The 20,440-nt window shown below is 41.9% G+C and overlaps 1 long non-coding RNA gene across 1 annotated transcript in view; it reads left to right on the top strand.

Moving 5' to 3' along the window:
• Positions 1–20,440, top strand: part of LOC126297878 (uncharacterized) — a 151,191-nt gene that overhangs the window by 77,478 nt on the left and 53,273 nt on the right. Inside the window, exon 2 of the long non-coding RNA XR_007552581.1 lies at positions 16,276–16,310. This is a non-coding gene — a long non-coding RNA (uncharacterized LOC126297878). The remainder of the gene's footprint in view (positions 1–16,275; positions 16,311–20,440) is intronic.

Below are 20,440 nucleotides of genomic sequence, written 5' to 3' on the forward strand. Positions count from 1 at the left end.
GATACCACACGCAAGAGACGAATCACAGCAGAGCAGTTGCTGCAGCATTTAAGACTCTATCATGTTGGCAGTCGCCAAGTAACCCTAACCTTGATTGTCGCAATGCCATAATGACTCTCAGTTTGCTTGGCTTAGCCTTTACGTATCTAGGATGACAAACCATTCAGAGACCTGATTCAGGGACAATTCGAGTTCCTGTAGAGTGGATTCGCTGAACAATCGATGGAGAACAGATTGTTAGGTTCAGGATTAATATGGTAATAGTGTAGTAATTAGCAATAACTGGTGCAATGGTAAATGTATTTTTTTATGGATAAGGGGGAAAGTAATCTTAGCAGCAAACTTGGTCAAAGTAATAAGACCTGAGGGTCTAGGTCTCGTTCGTGGGGGAAGACAACGTAATATCGCTGCCCAGTTTCAGGTATGATAATGAGAATTAGTGAGAAAGCCGCTGTAAAGAACTGCATTAACAGCCACGGCTGGAAGCCGCATGTGTGACGACATGTGGGTCAGAATAAGTTACATGTAAGGAGATTGCGAGGTAGGTTAGCTGCGCCGAGCGAAAAACTGCACTATGCAACAGTGATGGCGGCAGTAGGCAGGTCAGTGTCATCATACTAAAGCAATTATTATGGGCCGTGTGACTAGGGTCCCAGAGCCGATGCCGGCATTGGCAGCAGCAGCCGCGCACTACGGGACCTGATGTCACGCCCTCGCCAACCTGCCGTCTGTGGCTGCTACCGCCAGCGCTTGAGTCCCTCCGCAGTAAACTCGTGCAGAGCCAGCTGGCTGTCAGAGCGCAACACCGTTCAGGAGAGTAGGACGCTGCTGACGTCACGGTCATGCATACAGCTCCTACACAATATGCTGAATCGTGCGCCACGTTTGCCCCAACTCTGCGGATTCTGCAGTGTTAACCTTGTGGGTAGTTAACCTATTCGCGCAACTTTTTACAATATTTCTTATAAAATATTTCATACTGCATGTACGAAGTCTTCCGAACAATAATGTGTATAGAGATATTTAGAACACCATTTTTATACAACAGAAAAATTGAAATATAATATTACACGGCTATAGAAACGTAGGATTAGAACTTGCGTGGTAGCTTGTAAATATTAAATGTAATGAGTTAAGAACTCGGTACTCGGTACCAGTGTCTTCACATATGGATATTATGCAGTAACAACTTGTACCTGTTTATTAGTTTTTGCCCATATACAGGCGATTCCAAAAGTGGTGTTTATCTTTTAATCATAAGTGGATATTTTAAGAGATGCGATGCTATGAAGCCCCTCGAATTGTACTGAGAGTGGACTCAGACCTACAAATATGTTCATACAGGTCCATTACCCAAAACTGAAATTTTATTACTTTTTTAAATTAGATTTACTTAGTTCTTTACTAACAGAGAGGTCTGAACAGCCGCCGCCCTCCCCCCAAATGCCGACTGTCAAATTTCTCTATCTGGAATTAACGCTGCTATTAAATGTCGTTATCATTAACACAAAAATAAGGTATAAAATTTGTTGCTCGTTGAGTTGTGGTCAAAACTTCTTTCTTTGAAGGTTCTGTTGCCTGTCCAGGTTCCTTCACAATGACCAACCTGTTACATCTTAATTATCATTCGTCCTACTGTTCCTATGCAAGAAATGGGGTTAAGTACTGTTCAATTAGTATATGTATGTTTGTGATAACGATGCATAAATAAACCACAATAAATATTCCTCTCTACTTTGTCAACTGCGAAAATATCTCAGAAATCGAAAATTTATTTGACGAACTGTTTCAGTATAGTTTTTTACTGAGGAAAGAAACGAAATTTTATGCAATTAGTTTCATATTTAAAGTCACTTTTATTAACATATGCTTACAATACACAACTGAGCTGCAGGACCTGGTTCCCTGTTGTCTCTGTGGCAATTTATGATCCTTATTTTCTTCGGTCAGAGCCACTTGGAAATCTAAACATGCAGAAACCATTTTTGCAGAAACCATAACGCAGTTCACAGCCGAGCAGCCACCCATGTTTCCGACGAATTCTTGAAAACTTAGAAATCTCCGTTACCCTCCTGATTCATATGGCTCAAATGCCTCTGAGCACTATGGGACTCAACATCTGAGGTCGTTAGACCCCGATTCGTTTCTAAGCAAGTACGACTATCCTGCACTTTGGGGAAAACATCGCGGACAGTCCAGCTCAAGTTATAGAAGTCTTAGTCATGGGCTCCAGAGTCTGCCAGCCTGCCACGATAATTCCATCAGCATTGAAGAGCGCCTACTCAGCATCCAGGGTGGGAGCCGCCACCCATACATCAGCGCCGGCCGGAGACAACAGAGGGAGGTATGCTTGCCTCCCTGAGCTGTAACACGGCACGTACTGGAATTAAATAAAAGCATTCTTTACAGTCAACAGTATGTCCACTGGGAACAGTGGCTTGTAGCCACCACTCGCCCCCCTGAGTGCAACTGCTCTCTTCACTCCAGATTTCCGCAAAGGCGTTTCGTGAGAGGATCGTCTTCTTACCTACGAGGATTCCCATCTAAATATTTCTGTAACACCCTCTTACTGATTGAACTGATCGATAACAAATCTAGCAAAACGATTCTTCGATGTCTTCATTTAATCCTACCTGGTGGAGATCTCAAACGCTAGAGCAGCATGCAAGAATGTGTTGCAAAAGCAACGTGTAGTTGGTCGCCTTTATAGTAGAGCTACACTTTCTCAGAAATCGCATAGTATATCATAGTCTACTATTTGTTTTCCTTCCAACTGCCCTTATATACTCTTCCCATTTCATTCCGTTTTGCTATGTTACACCTAGACCCGAAGTGACTTCGAAAAGTAAGTTATACATGTCGTCCCAGCGAAAACTATTGTGCTACAAGATCATGCAACAAGAGATAGACTCAAGTTACATTTACCAAGAAATAGTAAACATAAAACACAAAAGAGCAGTTTCTACCAAAGAATAAAACTGTACGATAAATTACCAAAAGAGATTAAAGAAATTGCAAAAATACACTTATTTGAAAAGGCATCTAAAAAGTACCTGTTATGCAATACATGTTATACATTGAAGGATTACTTAGATAAAAAAGTAGGGGTTTGATAAAAATGTTATATAAATAATAATAATAATAATAATAATAATAATAATTATAATTATAATTATAAAACATCCAACATTCCACATAACACCTTCACTTTGTGTTTTATTCTTTCTTTTTTCCTTTCTAGAAATACTTACCCACAAGCTATGCATAACACAATACTAATAGCTCTTTCTGGGCTCAATATCTCACTCATTATGGAGGGATGCTGACTCAGATATTTGGGATAGCAAATGAGAAGTTGCAGTACAGAAAATGGCCCAGAGATCACCAGTGTTTGTGTGTGTGTGTGTGTGTGTGTGTGTGTGTGTGTAGCGACTGATAGTGAGATATGAGTGAACAGTGTGGCATTACATTATTAAAAAGTTATTTGTAAAAAAGTATTGTAGACCAGAAGTAACTCTAATGAATGTATCTAACTAGAAGTCTGTAAATATACATGTATACTAATTAGCTTATTTTAAATTGGTCTAAACTCTTAAATACTTTGACATGTCCTATATCCTTGTAAAAAGAGATCTACAGATGATTAAAGCTACTACTACTACTACTACTACTACTACTAATTGCACAGATGTGTCGCAAGCAGAGGGCGACATAAGAAATAATGAATCTTCTGTAGTATAAACAATGAAAAGTCGGAGCTACAAGTAAATTGCACTCCTGGAAATGGAAAAAAGAACACATTGACACCGGTGTGTCAGACCCACCATACTTGCTCCGGACACTGCGAGAGGGCTGTACATGCAATGATCACACGCACGGCACAGCGGATACACCAGGAACCGCGGTGTTGGCCGTCGAATGGCGCTAGCTGCGCAGCATTTGTGCACCGCCGCCGTCAGTGTCAGCCAGTTTGCCGTGGCATACGGAGCTCCATCGCAGTCTTTAACACTGGTAGCATGCCGCGACAGCGTGGACGTGAACCGTATGTGCAGTTGACGGACTTCGAGCGAGGGCGTATAGTGGGCATGCGGGAGGCCGGGTGGACGTACCGCCGAATTGCTCAACACGTGGGGCGTGAGGTCTCCACAGTACATCGATGTTGTCGCCAGTGGTCGACGGAAGGTGCACGTGCCCGTCGACCTGGGACCGGACGGCAGCGACGCACGGATGCACGCCAAGACCGTAGGATCCTACGCAGTGCCGTAGGGGACCACACCGCCACTTCCCAGCAAATTAGGGACACTGTTGCTCCTGGGGTATCGGCGAGGACCATTCGCAACCGTCTCCATGAAGCTGGGCTACGGTCCCGCACACCGTTAGGCCGTCTTCCGCTCACGCTCCAACATCGTGCAGCCCGCCTCCAGTGGTGTCGCGACAGGCGTGAATGGAGGGACGAATGGAGACGTGTCGTCTTCAGCGATGAGAGTCGCTTCTGCCTTGGTGCCAATGATGGTCGTATGCGTGTTTGGCGCCGTGCAGGTGAGCGCCACAATCAGGACTGCATACGACCGAGGCACACAGGGCCAACACTCGGGATCATGGCGTGGGGAGCGATCTCCTACGCTGGCCGTACACCTCTGGTGATCGTCGAGGGGACACTGAATAGTGCACGGTACATCCAAACCGTCATCGAACCCATCGTTCTACCATTCCTAGACCGGCAAGGGAACTTGCTGTTCCAACAGGACAATGCACATCCGCATGTATCCCGTGCCAACCAACGTGCTCTAGAAGGTGTAAGTCAACTACCATGGCCAGCAAGATCTCCGGATCTGTCCCCCATTGAGCATGTTTGGGACTGGATGAAGCGTCTTCTCACGCGGTCTGCACGTCCAGCACGAACGCTGGTCCAACTGAGGCGCCAGGTGGAAATGGCATGGCAAGCCGTTCCACAGGACTACATCCAGCATCTCTACGATCGTCTCCATGGGAGAATAGCAGCCTGCATTGCTGCGAAAGGTGGATATACACTGTACTAGTGCCGACATTGTGCATGTTCTGTTGCCTGTGTCTATGTGCCTGTGGTTCTGTCAGTGTGATCATGTGATGTATCTGACCCCAGGAATGTGTCAATAAAGTTTCCCCTTCCTGGGAATGAATTCACGGTGTTCTTATTTCAATTTCCAGGAGTGTACTAGTGTTGACGTTCCTATACAAGTCCTTAGTCTTGAAGCTACTATTGAACTGGGCACGAACAGTGGGATGTCCTCTTCACATAGCGGCAGCTGATGGAGAGGGGAGGGTCGGCGTGCGATTGGCTCAAGTCTTCGCACAGCCATCTCTTCTCTATCGTTCCCGACTGGCATGCTGACTCTTGACTTTACGCCATAACATATAATATCATCGATAGGAGTTTCTAACTGGAGATTACAGGGACACCACCACAATTCGAGGTCAAAATGAACGACAACGTCGCTGCAGAAAGCGCAAGGCTTCACTATGCAAATTATGAACTATAAAGAATGAGAACAAGGGAATAAAGACGAGCTCTGGTGTCTTTTAGAAGACGATAACACTAAACTCTTTTGCTAAGAAACAAAAAATTGAACAAGTGCAGACACATAGTGCTTCTGCAGTGCACACAGGAAGACAAAGCGAATTTCATACAGGTAATTCCTTCCATGTTAGTCACGTGACATCCCCTACTTCTCTTCAGCCGCAGATCTCGCTATAAGTTCGCGTTACTGATGCCGGTAACCACTCGTCAGACGAGGAACCAACCATTTCTGTTGACAAATAAATTCATGTCACAGAGTGTTACTCAACCATCATTGATAATGTGCGAACGATACTGAAATTTAGTTGACCATCTAGTGAGAAAGCTGCCACAGAAAAAGGTTTGCCTGCTTCTTATTGGAAGATTAACGGCATGGCATTTTGAGGAAAGTATATAGTTTGTAGTCACAGCAGAGTTACCGTGACTTTTTCCAGCTTAGATTGGTTTACAGTGCGTTCCGTTGTGGGCTCTGTAATATTAACTGAAAATAGAAGCATGACTGATGCTATGTCATTCTGATGTCTTATGGAAAGGACAGAATATAGACTTTTTTGTCTTTAGTTACACTAATGAAATGACATGAACATTCCAGAATTATCACTATCAGATCCTCCTCGTGTCCTATGATTTTGAAAACGATTCACAAGTCTTCTAGTAACTTCGAGTCAATATTATACAGTTGTCTCTGGTATCTGCTATGGTAGTAGCAAACTCACCACTAGAGAAGACATTTCTGAAGAGACCCAACAACCGCAGAGAAATTACAGAAACAATGAACAGACGGACTAGTTTCATTTTTCGAAGTTAATCTGCAGGTAAAAAAATGTACGTAAGTCCAAATTACACCCATCCTCGTCTTAATATGTTTCTTTCCAAATCAGATGATATAAAGCTGAGATTGAGTTTTTGTGAGTGTGAATGATCACTGCATTTCGTTGGATATTTTGTTAACTGGATGCATTTGTATATCTATTCCAAGTATTTCCAAATATTCGGGATGGCCCTATAACGTTGATTGTGTATGAACACATTGGACTAGCATTGAGGAAGACTAGGGTTCAATGTTCCGGCCCACCACTGAAATTTAAATTTCCCGTTGTTTCTCTATATCGCTTAGGACAAACGTCTAGATGCGCACAGCCGATTTCCTTCCTCCCCCTCATCTGAGCTCCTCCTCCATCTCTAATGACCTCGGTACCAACAGAACGTTAAATCCTAACCTAACATCCTTCCTCAGTATATTGCACTACACTATAAGCTAAGTACTGACCAACTTAATTGTGCTCTGTAATACAGTTATTAAATTTAATAGATTTCAGCGGTGTTTCGTGCCTTTTGTAGCGAAATAATGACTTAATAAACTTTTGTAATCGTTCGCTCGCTGTGTTTTATAGAGTTTTCAGTGTTGAAGTCGTTTAGTAAATTTTGTGCTTTAGTTTTCAACTGACGTTTATTATTCTTTCTAGTGAAATATTTCAGTAAAATTTTCATTTAGTGTTTTAACTTCGCTTAGTGTTACAGTGGTCGTTTTAATTTTTTGGTTTTAGCTAATAATTTTTGAAGTTTTGGTGTCGGCTGTGTTGTAGTACTATTAATACAAGTAGCTGCTTTCTTAGTAGGCAGAGAATTTCGACACCATTATTGTTACTTCTTAAATAGTTCTACTGGTGTAACTGAATTTTGGTAACGTAGACGTATTGTTTTTTTCAGTAACTGTAAAATTTTACCATGAGTGAAAAGTGTGGGCTCTGTCGTAGGTTTGTGAGCAGTGGATTACGGTATGGGATTTGTTCAAAGTATTTTCATTGGGGGGAATGCAGTGGGGAAGCCAGTGGTCATTTTAGGGAGATCCTCTCCTGGGAATGTAGAATCTGTAGTAGAAACAAGTTAATAGAGGAGCTGGAGCGTAAGAACTGTGCCCTTCAGGTGCAGTTACAATGCGCAAAGGAGGAACTATATAGGTTGAGGAGGGTGAAAGGTGGTGGGGAATGGGAACTGGCAGTTGGCAAGAAGGTAGCTAGGAAGAGGAGGTATTCAGACAGTTTTACTCAGCATACGTGCAATGATACGACCAACTGTAAGAGTTGAGTGGAGAGGAGTCTCGTGTAGCCGCAGATGTAGGTAACTTGCAGCAGCCCTCAGCAATTATGAGGCCTAGGTTAGTTGCAAAGACTAGGAGAAAGAAGGTTCTGCTGCTAGGTAGTTCTCACGGTAGAGGTGTGGGCCAGCACTTGCAGGAAGTGTTGGGGAGTGAGTACCAGGTCACCAGCATTGTGAAGCCTAGTGCAGGGTTGGCTCAGGTGACTGAAAGCATAGGGGAGTTATGTAAGAATTTTACGAAAGAGGATCAGGTAGTGATAGTGGGTGGAGCAGGGTACAGTCTCGATAGGGACGGGGAATATGATGTAGGTGTTGACTTGGTTAAGATAGCTACTCAAACTGGTGGCACTAATGTGCATTTCGTGCAACTGTTTCAGCGTCATGATCGGCCTCACCTTAATGCGGCTGTCAGGCGCGTTAATGTGGGGCTGGGGAGGGCACTGTTGGCGGAGGGCATGGATCACATCTCAGTGGTGCCAGTTGGGTCTATCAGTAGATGGGGTTTCACTAGGCATGGTCTGCACCTCAATAAGTATGGGAAGGGGAGGCTGGCTAAGCTTATAGGTGACAGTGTAGTGAGTGGTGGTGGTGGTAGTAGTGGTATCACTCATGGAAAAATTCCTGTGGTAGTTGGTGTTAGAGCTGCACCTTTTTGAGACTGAAGTCAGCTGATAGGTATACCTGCTTAAAGGAAGTGCCTCCAACTAAGGGCTCACCTCCAGAGGATGTAATGTTTCCAAGTAGAGAAGGAATTAGCATATTTCATCAAAATATAAAAGGTTTTAGAGATAAAGTTAGTGAACTGCTAATTAACTCTGAAATTATTGGTATATCAGAGCACCACTTAAATAATTTGATAATTCAGAGGCTTCTTTTACTAGGCTACAGATTAGCTGGCCGTTTCTCAATGAGTTCCTTGTGGGGTGGAGGAATGGCTCTGTACATAAAAGACAGTATTTCATTTGAGTCCATAGACGTATCACGACACTGCACTGAACAGATATTTGCAGTTTGTGCAGCATTAGTCGAATTTAGTGAAACTAAACTTCTAATTGCTGTTGTTTCTAGGTCCCCTAACTCCGACTTCAGAGCATTTTTGCTTAAGCTAGAGAGGGTTCTTGATTCTCTTTGTAGGAAGTACCAGAAAGTAGTAGATCTCCTAAATTCATATGATCTGATGCAAACTGTGTTTTTCCCAACTAGGGTGCAGGGGGACAGTAGCACAGTCATAGATAATATTTTTATTCATTCTTCATTACTAGATGGGCATTCTGTTAGTAAAAGGGTGAATGGTCTTTCAGACCATGATGCACAAATTTTAACACTAAAAGGTTTTTGTACTCAAACCAATGTCGTATTTAACTACAAACTACATAGGAAAGTTAATCCAACAGCAATAGAGAGTTTTTCAAAACTTGTCAAGGAACAAGAGTGGCAAGATGTTTACAGTGCCGATAATATAGATGATAAATACAATCCTTTCCATAACACATTTCTCATGCTCTTTGAGAGTTACTTTCCATTAGAACATTCTAAACGGGGTACTAGCAGTAATGGACAGTCCGGTTGGCTGACTAGTGGGATAAGGATATCATGTAGAACAAAGCGGGAATTATATCAAAATGTTAGAAGAAGTCACAATCAAGCTACAGTAGCCCATTACAAACAGTACTGTAAGGTGCTTAAAATGTTATTAGCAAGGCAAAAAGTATGTGGTATGCAAATAGAATAGCTAACTCACAGGATAAAATTAAAGCCATATGGTCAGTTGTGAAGGAAGTGTCTGGTCAGCAGCACAAGGTTGATGATATAAAGTCAGTTCGCAGTAATAATATTTATGTTACTGATAAATCAGATATATGTACAGTATTTAACAACCATTTTCTGAGCGTTGCTGGTGAATTAAATAAAAATTTAGTTTCTACAGGAAATCATATAAATTTCTTAGTAAATGCCTTTCCGAGATTGACATCTGAAATACTACTCTGTGATACAGACAAGAGGGAGATTGAGTCAATAATTAAATCACTGAAGACTAAGGACTCTCATGGTCATGATGGAGTGTCTAGTAGAATATTAAAGTACTGTGCAGCACATGCTAGCCCTGTATTTAGCCATATTTGTAATTTTTCCTTTAGGAATGGTCAGTTTCCTGAGCGATTGAAGTACTCAGTAGTAAAGCCGCTTTATAAAAAGGGAGAAAGGGATAATATAGATAATTTTAGACCTATTTCTATTCCATCAGTGTTTGCAAAAGTTATCGAAAAGGTTGTGTATGTAAGGTTAATTGATCATTTTATATCACACGATTTGCTATCAAATGTACAGTTCGGCTTTAGAAGTCTTTAGAAGTCGTTTGACAACTGAAAATGCTATATTCTCTTTTCTCTGTGAGGTACTGAACGGGCTAAACAAAAAGTTTCGAACGCTTGGCGTATTTTTTGATTTGACAAAGGCATTTGACTGTGTTGATATCACAATATTGCTCCAGAAGTTGGACCATTACGGAATAAGGGGAGTAGCTCACAATTGGTTCACCTCTTACTTTAGCAACAGGCAGCAAAAGGTCATTATTTACAATGTTGATAACGGCTGTGATGTGGGATCTGAGTGGGGTACTGTCAAGTGGGGGGTGCCCCAGGAATCAGTGTTGGGGCTGCTCCTGTACCTTATTTATATAGATGATATATGGGTAACTCTAAAATATTTCTGTTTGCTGATTACACTAGCTTGGTAGTAAAGGATGTTGTGTGCAACACTGACTCGGTTTCAAGTAGTGCAGTACATGACCTCAGTTCATGGCTTGTAGAAAATAAACTAACTTTACATCACAGTAAGACTCAGTTTTTACGGTTTCTAACACACAATTCAACAAAACCTGACGTTTTAATCTCACAGAACCGGCATATGATTAGTGAAAGTGAACAGTTCAAATTCCTAGGTATTCAGATAGATAGTAAGCTGTCGTGGAGAGCCCACGTTCAGGATCTTGTTCAAAGACTTAATACTGCCATTTTCACTATTCGAACGATATCGAAAGTGAATGATACTTCGACACGTAAATTAGTCTACTTTGCTTATTTTCATTCACTTATGTCGTATGGTATTATTTTTTGGGGTAACTTTTCCCATTCTAGAAGGATATTTTTGGCTCAGAAACGGGCGGTTCGGGCAATAAGTGGTGTGACTTCACGAACCTCTTGTCGATCTCTGTTCACGAGTATGGGTATTTTGACATTGGCCTCTCAATATGTATATTCCTTATTGCCATTTCTTGTTACCAATATTAGTTTATTTCCAACAATGAGCAGCTTTCACTCGGTTAATACTCGGCAGAAATCAAACCTCCATTTGGATCGGACTTCCTTAACTCTTGTGCAAAAAGGTGTGCAGTATACTGCTGCATCCATTTTCAATAAGCTGCCACTCGAATTCAAAAATCTTAGCAGTAATCCACGCGCTTTCAAATCTAAACTGAAGAGTTTCGTCATGGGTCACTCCTTGTATTCTGTCGAGGAGTTCCTTGAAAAATTAAGGTGATTCTCATTGTATTGCTGATAGCGTTTTCTTAAACTTATGGGCTGATTTTCTTTCAGGTTCATGAACATTTATTTTTGTCTGTTATTACTTTTATGTTGTAAGTTCATGTACTGACACGTTCCATGACCTTGAAGATATGCTCCTCAATTTGGTCCTACGGAACTTGACATGTCAATAAAAAATAAAATAAAAATTAAACTATGTGTGCACACTCTCTGTTTTGAGGTCAAAAGTGTGTGATACCTTGCTGGTCGTGATGTTTGCGCCTGGTGCGTTTTGGAGATACTTCTTCACACTACATCCTGTTTGATCGATTTCCTCTTCTAGTTTCATTACTACATCGAACTTTCGTGTCCCCGACATTAACTACAGCTGCTCGCAGTTGCTGGTTTAAAAAACGCGCAGTCAAGGATAAAATCTGGTTGAGTACCAATTGTATCACTTTCGGTCAAATGGAATTCTTTATTAATAGATTCAAGGATCTCAAACACGAACGTTCTTTTTTCGTTACAATCTTTTTTCGTTACCGTAGGTTTTTTTCTGGGGAAAAACACACAATAATACAGCAATTTTTCCTAGTCAGAGGTTGCTCTGGATCTGTAGCGGCTGCTTATAACCAACGCTTGAAGAGTTGTAGAGTATTTAGTGTTCATAGGCAGAAACCTTATTATACAGTGAGTGGTCCCGAACTTGGAACTTTAGAGTTTACACTAATTGGATTAATAACAAATAGAGACAGTCAATATAACAGTCGCTGCGTGCAACAGCCTCTGAATGGAGGGTAACCTGAAAAGCGAAAAGTTAAGATCGTGGTTCTGATTCTTCAGGTCTTCTGCATACTCTCGAACCACTTCAGTAAAGCGCACTGACAAAAAAGTCCATCTCTGGGATCGTATTCAACTCACACGTCACATTAGCTCGATTGCCGGTTACGTCTTCAAAGTGTCGACCCGTCACGTGAATTTCTGCAATTGGCTGTTTTGTGGTAGGTTCGTGCTGACAAGGTCAAGTCTCATCAACAGCGATGATTTTTTCCAGACAAGAATTATCCGCATTTTGCATTTCAGTCAAGTCGCAATAGGCGTCCAGTGTTGTTAATCGGGAGTCAAGGTGTGCGGGGCGGACACTACACACATTTTTCGCTTCTTCAAAACATTCTTCAGAATGTCTCCGACACTTGACTCAGAGATGTTGTGACACAACAACAATGACAAACTACAGCTGCCTGTCTACTACTTAATACTGCCTGCTCACAACTGGCTGGTCGAATGCACATCTCTTGTTTACCGTAGTTACTGCTTATACGCCGGGCATAAATTCAGTCTGGGAACTTCTTGGACGGACGGACGGTATATTGCCTTCATATTAGACCGCTGGCACAGCAACGGACTTTTTAAGCAGTGAAGGACTTTGTCTTCAGACTGATTTAACCTACGGTGTTATTAATCTGTGCAAATTGGAAACTTCTGTCAGACAGCGGCAAATGTTCTTGTCGTATAGGGAACCGGCTCTGCCGGCCGCGGTGGTCTAGCGGTTAAGGCGCTCAGTCCGGAACCGCGCGACTGCTGCGGTCGCAGGTTCGAATCCTGCCTCGGGCATGGATGTGTGTGATGTCCTTAGGTTAGTTAGGTTTAAGTAGTTCTAAGTTCTAGGGGACTGATGACCACAGCAGTTAAGTCCCATAGTGCTCAGAGCCATTTGAACCATTTGAACCGGCTCGAGTTACGTGCCTGCGGAGGCTTGTCGACAACCTAACTTTAGACCACACGGCACAGGAATGTCGCGCACATCAACTCTGTCGTTGTGTCATTGGATGTTCGATTGACACCACGATTAATGATTCAGTGTACATGTTCGCTCTAGTTCACTGAATGAGTGTGATGTGAGTGATACTTCTCCTTCTTGGTGCTATCCTCTTATGGGAAATATTTATGTGAAGTGGACTGAGATCCCTGTTACTTCTGCTACTATTACTGACATTTAAATCGTAGACAGACATGTAGGATATCGTGTGCACCTATTTATTCTTTTAAATCATACGTCTGAAAAAGGTGAGTTAAGGAAGTAAGCTTAACGTTTAACCGCTGTGGACGTTAAAGCGATTGGTAAGCTCTGGCTCGGATTGAGGAAAGTTGGGGAAGGAAAGCTGCCTTTTCAAAGGAACCTTCCTGGTATTTGCCTTCGGCTTTTTACAGGAACCAGAAAAAATTTATACCGGGATGGCCGCCTTCTCTAATATGAGTCCACTGTCTTACCACTGCGCCACATTCTCAGTAAGAAGAGGAATCGTAAATCCACTGCTTCTGAACCACGTCGCAGTGATTCGATAAACTCTCGCCGGCCGGGGTGACCGAGCGGTTCTAGGCGCTACAGTCTGAAACCGCGCGACCGCTACGGTCGCAGGTTCGAATCCTGCCTCGGGCATGGATGTGTGTGATGTCCTTAGGTTAGTTAGGGTTAAGTAGTTCTAAGTTCTAGGGGACTGATGACCTCAGAAGTTAAGTCCCATAGTGCTCAGAGCCATTTGAACCATTTGATAAACTCTCCCAAGATATTGTTTACCTTGTTCTTTAGATCCTTTCACGGCAGTGCTCTCAATACGTCTCGGTTGCTGAGCTGTAGGCAGCTGTTGAGCGATCATTGATTATCGTTTCTTCCCAGCGCTTCCAGTTCCTTGTGGAGTCCATCTCACGACGAATCGCAGGTCTTAGGAGGGCGACATCGAAAGCTACGCGTTACGTGGAATGTGTAGCCAGGTGAAACGTTAATTGACGTTACTCATAATATTAGCACTAACTAAAAGCCTTTCTAAGTTTAAGAAAAATTAACTTGATAAGACAAGACAAGAACAACCATGGAGTGATAATTAGCTAGTAAGACTATCGCCATTTCTGTGAATCATTCCAACATCTCAGAGAGAACCTTACTCAAATAATGGCCCCGTTTGACCAAAGATGAAAAGAAAAAATTTTTGGTGAGGTCTTATGGGACCAAATTGCTGAGGTTATCGGTCCCTCAGCTTACGCACAACTTAATCTAACTTAAACTAACTTTCGCTAAGGACAACACACACACACCCACGCCCGAGGGAGGACTCGAACCTCCGATGGAAGGAGTCGCGCGAACCGTAACAAGACGCCCGAGACCGCGCGGCTACCTCACGCGGCGATTTCTTTTTTCCTTGGGCACGTAATCCATTGTTTGCACGATTCAAAAGGAAGTAGCTCGTAGATAGTTTTTACCAAAATAAATGCATCATGTAACATTATTTATGCGCCTCTACAAGTTCCGCTGTTTTTCGTGAGCTAACAGACTTCACATTCTCGAATGCTGTGCTCCGTCTATGGAATTGAATAAACTAGTTCTGCAAGAGTAAAAGGACTTCGACAAATACAGTATAGCTGCATTTTCTGGTTAGCTGAAATGCTGGCGCGTATTTGCTTGTGATTTAACTGCTTATGTGCACCGTGTCTCAAGGCCTGTACGGCGCAGTTGGCGGATTCGCCAGGGTACTTGGATGTAGGTGTGCTAATAATAGCCACGCCTCATGTGTAAACATTGCGTAACAGTTTTCTCGCAATGCAACAGTTGGCGCTCACACAGCTATGACTAGGATACTAATTTTATGTCTTTCAGAGTCAACGTCAACACGAATGGCCTTCTGATTTTCTCTTTCGATAGCTCATTCTTTTAAACATGTGACAAATAATAGTTCTCGTTCGGTGTTTGTAGAGGCATGAACCTCAGGAGCCGATCGTAATCTGTTTATCTAAACTCACTACAAATGTTAGAACAGTTCAACACTTGCACTGCACTATCTGTCCTTCAAGCTGATGTAAATGAATATCGCCGGCCGGAGTGGCCGTGCGGTTCTAGGCGCTACAGTCTGGAACCGAGCGACCGCTGCGGTCGCAGGTTCGAATCCTGCCTCGGGAATGGGTGTGTGTGATGTCTTTATGTTACTTAGGTTTAATTAGTTCTAAGTTCTAGGCGACTGATGATCTCAAAAGTTAAGTCGAATAGTGCTCAGAGCCATTTGATCAAATGAATACCATTTTGGATGTGTAGAAAGATGCGACGGGACCTCGTCAGACGGAAAAGTCTCTAGACAGAGCATAGTTCGAAGCGTGACAGTCACTGAATAAGCAGAGATGAAGTAGTTTCGTTACATATAGAAAAAGCTATACTGACAAATTTGACATAACAGAGATGTACTTAACTTTATGTCTTATTACTTTTCACTCGTACGGGTCGTATTGTTTATTACTTCACACCAAAATAGTTAGCTTGGAACCATCACAAACCTTTAACATTTCCTATTATTTTAGATTAGTTTCGATTTCATATAAACAGAGGATCGACATATATTGTCAACATAACATAGGAGTGCCATTCGCTGACATAAAAAGTGCTGAGAGAACACGTGAGTTTAAGAAATCGTTCAGTTTGCTGATATAGATGAACAAGTTATGAATGCCCATAGCGTAGTGCAATAGTGGCCGTGTATAAATGTTGGAAAATTATAAAACTTTTAAATAGTTTTAAATATACGTTTACATTGCTAAGTATAGTTAAACCCTGTTTCGTATTCATCATGGACTTCACTTGGGTGAACCAATTGAAGATAATGCCCAGCTAGTGGACATACCGACACTCGTTTTGTACTGATATCATTTGGCGTCATTGTATCTTCATTGATTTTATCATATCTGTCAAACAACTTCATGTAAGATATTTTCTTTAGCTATTGTGAAATATACGTAACTATATACAATGTTATTACTAAACATGTTACAGGGGAGAAAAGGATGATGTGTCATTTACCTTGTAGTGTTTTTCATAGCGAGTAGATCTCTTTTGCTCACCTTGTGTTTGGTGTGACAATGCATAAACTCGTAACCCAAGCTAAATATCTAACATGGATGCATTTTATGAGTGAATGTATCACTAAATTAGTCTGATGCTCACCATCGCAGGTACCAAGCCATACGCAGCAATGTTGTCGACATGACACTGTCGCCAACGTTTTTTCTTACTATTTATGGAAAATACCTTCAGTGTTGTGTTTATTGTTGCAGGAGGCGGAGGCGGAGGGAAAGGGGGCGGCGAAGATGTAAGTACCGCTGCATTTCCTTAACGGAGTGTTTCCTTGGTATAGTTTTCCTGATGAACTTCACGAATGGAAATGTGATGAGTGGCTCGAAGAAATGTAGTGTGAAACCAGACAAGATGCTACTTGGCGCCGGCCGCGGTGGTCTAGCGGTTCTCAGAGCCATTTGAACCACAGCAGCAGCTATATATGTAAAAAAAAAAAGCGGTTCTAGGCGCGCAGTCCGGAACCGCGCGAGTGCTACGGTCGCAGGTTCGAATCCTGCCTCGGGCACGGATGTGTGTGATGTCCTTAGGATAGTTAGGTTTAAGTAGTTCTAAGTTCTAGGGGACTGATGACCAAAGAAGTTAAGTCCCATAGTGCTCAGAGCCATTTGAACCATTTTTTTTTGCTACTTGGCGTAACTTCTGCCACGTTTCGAAAAGTTCGCCAAACCTCGCCTGCTTTCACTCAGTCGTGAGACTGTGTTTAATTCATTATGAATTGAAAGAAAAGAAAAAAAAAGGTTCTTAAACATTCTGTACACCGCATCATAGTTCTTACGTCAATTAGGAGAGACCAGCGCTCTCCTTGGTTGGTACGGAACGAGGTGGTACGCTGTTTAGCAGTCTGGAGAACAGCGATTCAGAGCTCCGTCACGTTTTCCTAAATCTCTTAGAGTAAATGCCGGAATGGTTCCTTTGAAAATATACGGCCGTCTTCCTTCCCTATTCTGTTCCCAGTCAGATACAGTACTCTGTCTCTTATGACTTCGTCGTCGACAGGGCGTTAAATCGCAATCTTAGTTTTCCTTCTTAGCTGCGAAGCGCCTTGTTAGCTCTCATAAAGAAGCTACATCGTAATAACTGCTCCGTGCGGGATAGCACCGTTGTTCAAACACAGAGTTTGGCGTCTTGGTTTTATATTGCCTCACTTAGGCCTTCTTACGGCAAACTTCTGTTTGACCACGGTAACTTGACGATTTCCCTAATACTGTCAGAAGGGGAGAAAATGGGCACTACTTGAAAGATATTCATTTGTCTCCGAGCGCTGCCCATGTCAAGCTGCCCCTATATGCAAAGTATTACAAAAGGCTTGCGTCCACTAGCAATTAACTTCTGTAAGCATTTGCTGAGGTGTTTACATTAGAACAAAAACTTACTCAAGTTTACTTCTTCAAGCCACTGGAACAAATTTATTTCAGGAACTCGCCGCAAGTACTTGGTACACAAGTGCAGTTATTCTTAAAAATCGCAGCAGTCGCCACTGTTGCTGCATTATTATTAATGAATAAAAATCGTGACGAAACACAAAAATAAAAAAAATAGAAAGAAAATATTAGAGGATATTCATTGATGTTACCAAGAAACACAATTCAATTAACTAAAATCAGAGGACTTTAATCAGATTAAAAACTTTGAGGATGTCGTACGTAAATTTCGAACACCTCTTGTCTATTGTATAATCAAATACCCAATAACAGGAATAATATTGCGGCGCGGTATCTCACCAAGAGACTGCGTTTTAATTACTCTTCGATTTTTGCAAGCTATGTTTACTGCTTTTATCACAAATTTAGTGCGTTTATGTGTACGGTAATATTAAAAAATCAGCTAAAATTTAAAGACACCTGTACTGCCATTCAGCTTTCCCTTCTGGTCAAACAAATTGACTGGTAAACTCATTTCACAATTCCTTGACTGGTGGTGCCAATTTTGTGTGTTTAGGCGTTTCAATGGTATATATGTTTAAGCCCATATGTCTTGGTGTTATCCTCCTGTTAGACAATGATATTTTCGCACCGATACTGAACAAACACAAGGTCTGTAAGACTGAGAAAAACTTCCACGAAATGACAAATTCGGCTAGTACTTCCAGCAAGATGAAAGAACTAAAACGAATTTTCAACGTGCGGCGGCAGTTTTAATTTGCCAGGAAGTTGCATGCAAGAAACTGGTTCCACTAACTTGGGAACTGATTGAAGTTGACGAAACCAGCGGGGGGGGGGGGGGGGGCGTTTGCAGGTATGGTGGATCGTAAATTGCACTCAACTCTGTGATTGTATTGATAATGTGCCATGCCATAGCAGGGCGTTCGACAGAATGCTTAATAAATATAATTTCAGGACTATGATGTTAGAGTGGTTGGATGATGGGCAAATAAACTGCAACCAGTCGATGATGGAGGCAGAAGTGTTATTTAAGATAAAGGAAAACAAAGCAACCGTGAAAATGTACGTCGTGGATAAAATTGCTACAAAGTAGTGCGTTTACCACCCTAAAACTGAGATCTAAATCCGATAGAATTGGCACAGACCAAAATAAAACCAAATTCCAGGGAAACGATGTCACTGGTGACATGTCGAAGGAAGACTGCAGAATCTTGTTATTTCCTTTCAGTTACTGGAAGTCTTATTGCAGAGGTTCGAGTCCTCCTTCGGGCATGGGTGTGTGTGTTTCCTTAGTGTAAGTTAGTTTAAGTTAGATTAAGTAGTGCGTAAGCCTTGGGACCGATGACCTCAGCAGTTTGGTCCCATAGTACTTACCACACATTTCCGCTTTTCTTACTGCAGGAATGTTTAGCAGCTGGAGCATGTGTATTGGGCATGAGATGGGATAATGGACATGGCCATCAATGAAGTTATCATCAATGCCACGCCCTTAAGCGAAGATGATGATGATGATTTTGAATCAAACACATATGACAGAAATCTTTAGTGAATATCATCTTGGCAGTTCTTTCAGGCACAATTAATTACACTTTGCCAACATTACTGCTGTGCTGCGTTTAATAAATGCAATGTACAAACCGATTTGAAAAATCAGTTTTTCGCTTTCAGTTCATAATGTCGTTTTACATTCATCTACTTTAATTGTTTTCGCTAAATAAACACATAAATTGTAAGTAAAACTCTCGAGCATGAATTTATCAACAAATTAGGTGATTTCCGGGCTGACGGAAGTCTCATTTAAGCGGGAAATATGTCCGCTAGTGCCGCCTCCGATTTCGTGTTAAGCACAAAACGCGGATAGTGGAGCAAGGAGGCACGCCAATTCCCGTCAGCCACCGCGCTAAAAGTCAACTTATTGTGGACAAACGGTACAGCTATTTCTTCCTCCGTCTATGTTAAACGAACATATGTGCAATCTTTCTCTTTTCTCTTCTTCTTCTATTTCACCCGACTTTGAACTAAGTCAGCTAAATCATTTATTAATGTTGTGTGCCTTTCTTTTAGCTCATTACTATTTTATTCTTTCTGATCTTACTTTCTTTTCTTCTCCAGAGATTTGGGTTTTACGTTTGGTTTTGATTTTGACTTGGAACCTCTCTTTCTTGTCTTAGGTTTATTTTCTGGCAGTTTTATCTGTGAGCAGGTTTTCTACTCTTTGTAGTTCGTTTAAGTCCTTCTTCGTTTTCTTAAACCAGTATGGTAGGTTCTGTTTTATTGTGGAAGTAGTCAGAAACTGTTTTGATTAGTGTAGTTGAGTTCAGTCTGAGAACGTATCCATAAAAATCAATTTTTCTTTTCCTCATGGTGTTTGACAGTTGTTCGGTTATTTGGTACAGGGTTTCATTTGTGTTGTGTATTAGTTTTTTGTTGTGAAATGAATAATTACCTTTCTTCACGCCAGTCTAGAGCAATTAATGCTCCATATCACCTGACCTGGCAGTCAGCAAGGAGTATGTAACGGTCTGAGGATGATTAGAGATTCATCGAAACCGGTCACAATTTTTTTAAATGAAATATTTTATGCGGCCTACACTGCTTTTATTATACTTTCGGCATCAAAGTTATCCCATAGCTGACCTTCGACAATGTATGTTGGAACTTAGTGGGAAGACATTCCGGCTAGTGGAAGCCGTTGTCAGCGATGATCCGTCACGAGGAGCGTCTAGTGTACAGGACAATCCATTTAGACACTGAACAGTGACAATTAGACTTAAATCGCATGATTGTGTGCCAAGTGACACTGGAAAGTCGCTATGGATGAATGTGGAGCCTAACTTACCGAGTGGCATGTTGTTTGAAGTGGAACCGCTGGAGGATAGTGAGGTACTGGGTGCAGTGTGTTGTTTGGTAAACCGTACAAGAGAGGCACAGAGGCAATGTAGTACTTGTCAGTGTGGATAATTTTGGCGCTGGGAGGATTAAA

This window comes from Schistocerca gregaria, chromosome X, assembly GCF_023897955.1.
Source record: "Schistocerca gregaria isolate iqSchGreg1 chromosome X, iqSchGreg1.2, whole genome shotgun sequence".
Classification (NCBI taxonomy): domain Eukaryota; kingdom Metazoa; phylum Arthropoda; class Insecta; order Orthoptera; family Acrididae; genus Schistocerca; species Schistocerca gregaria.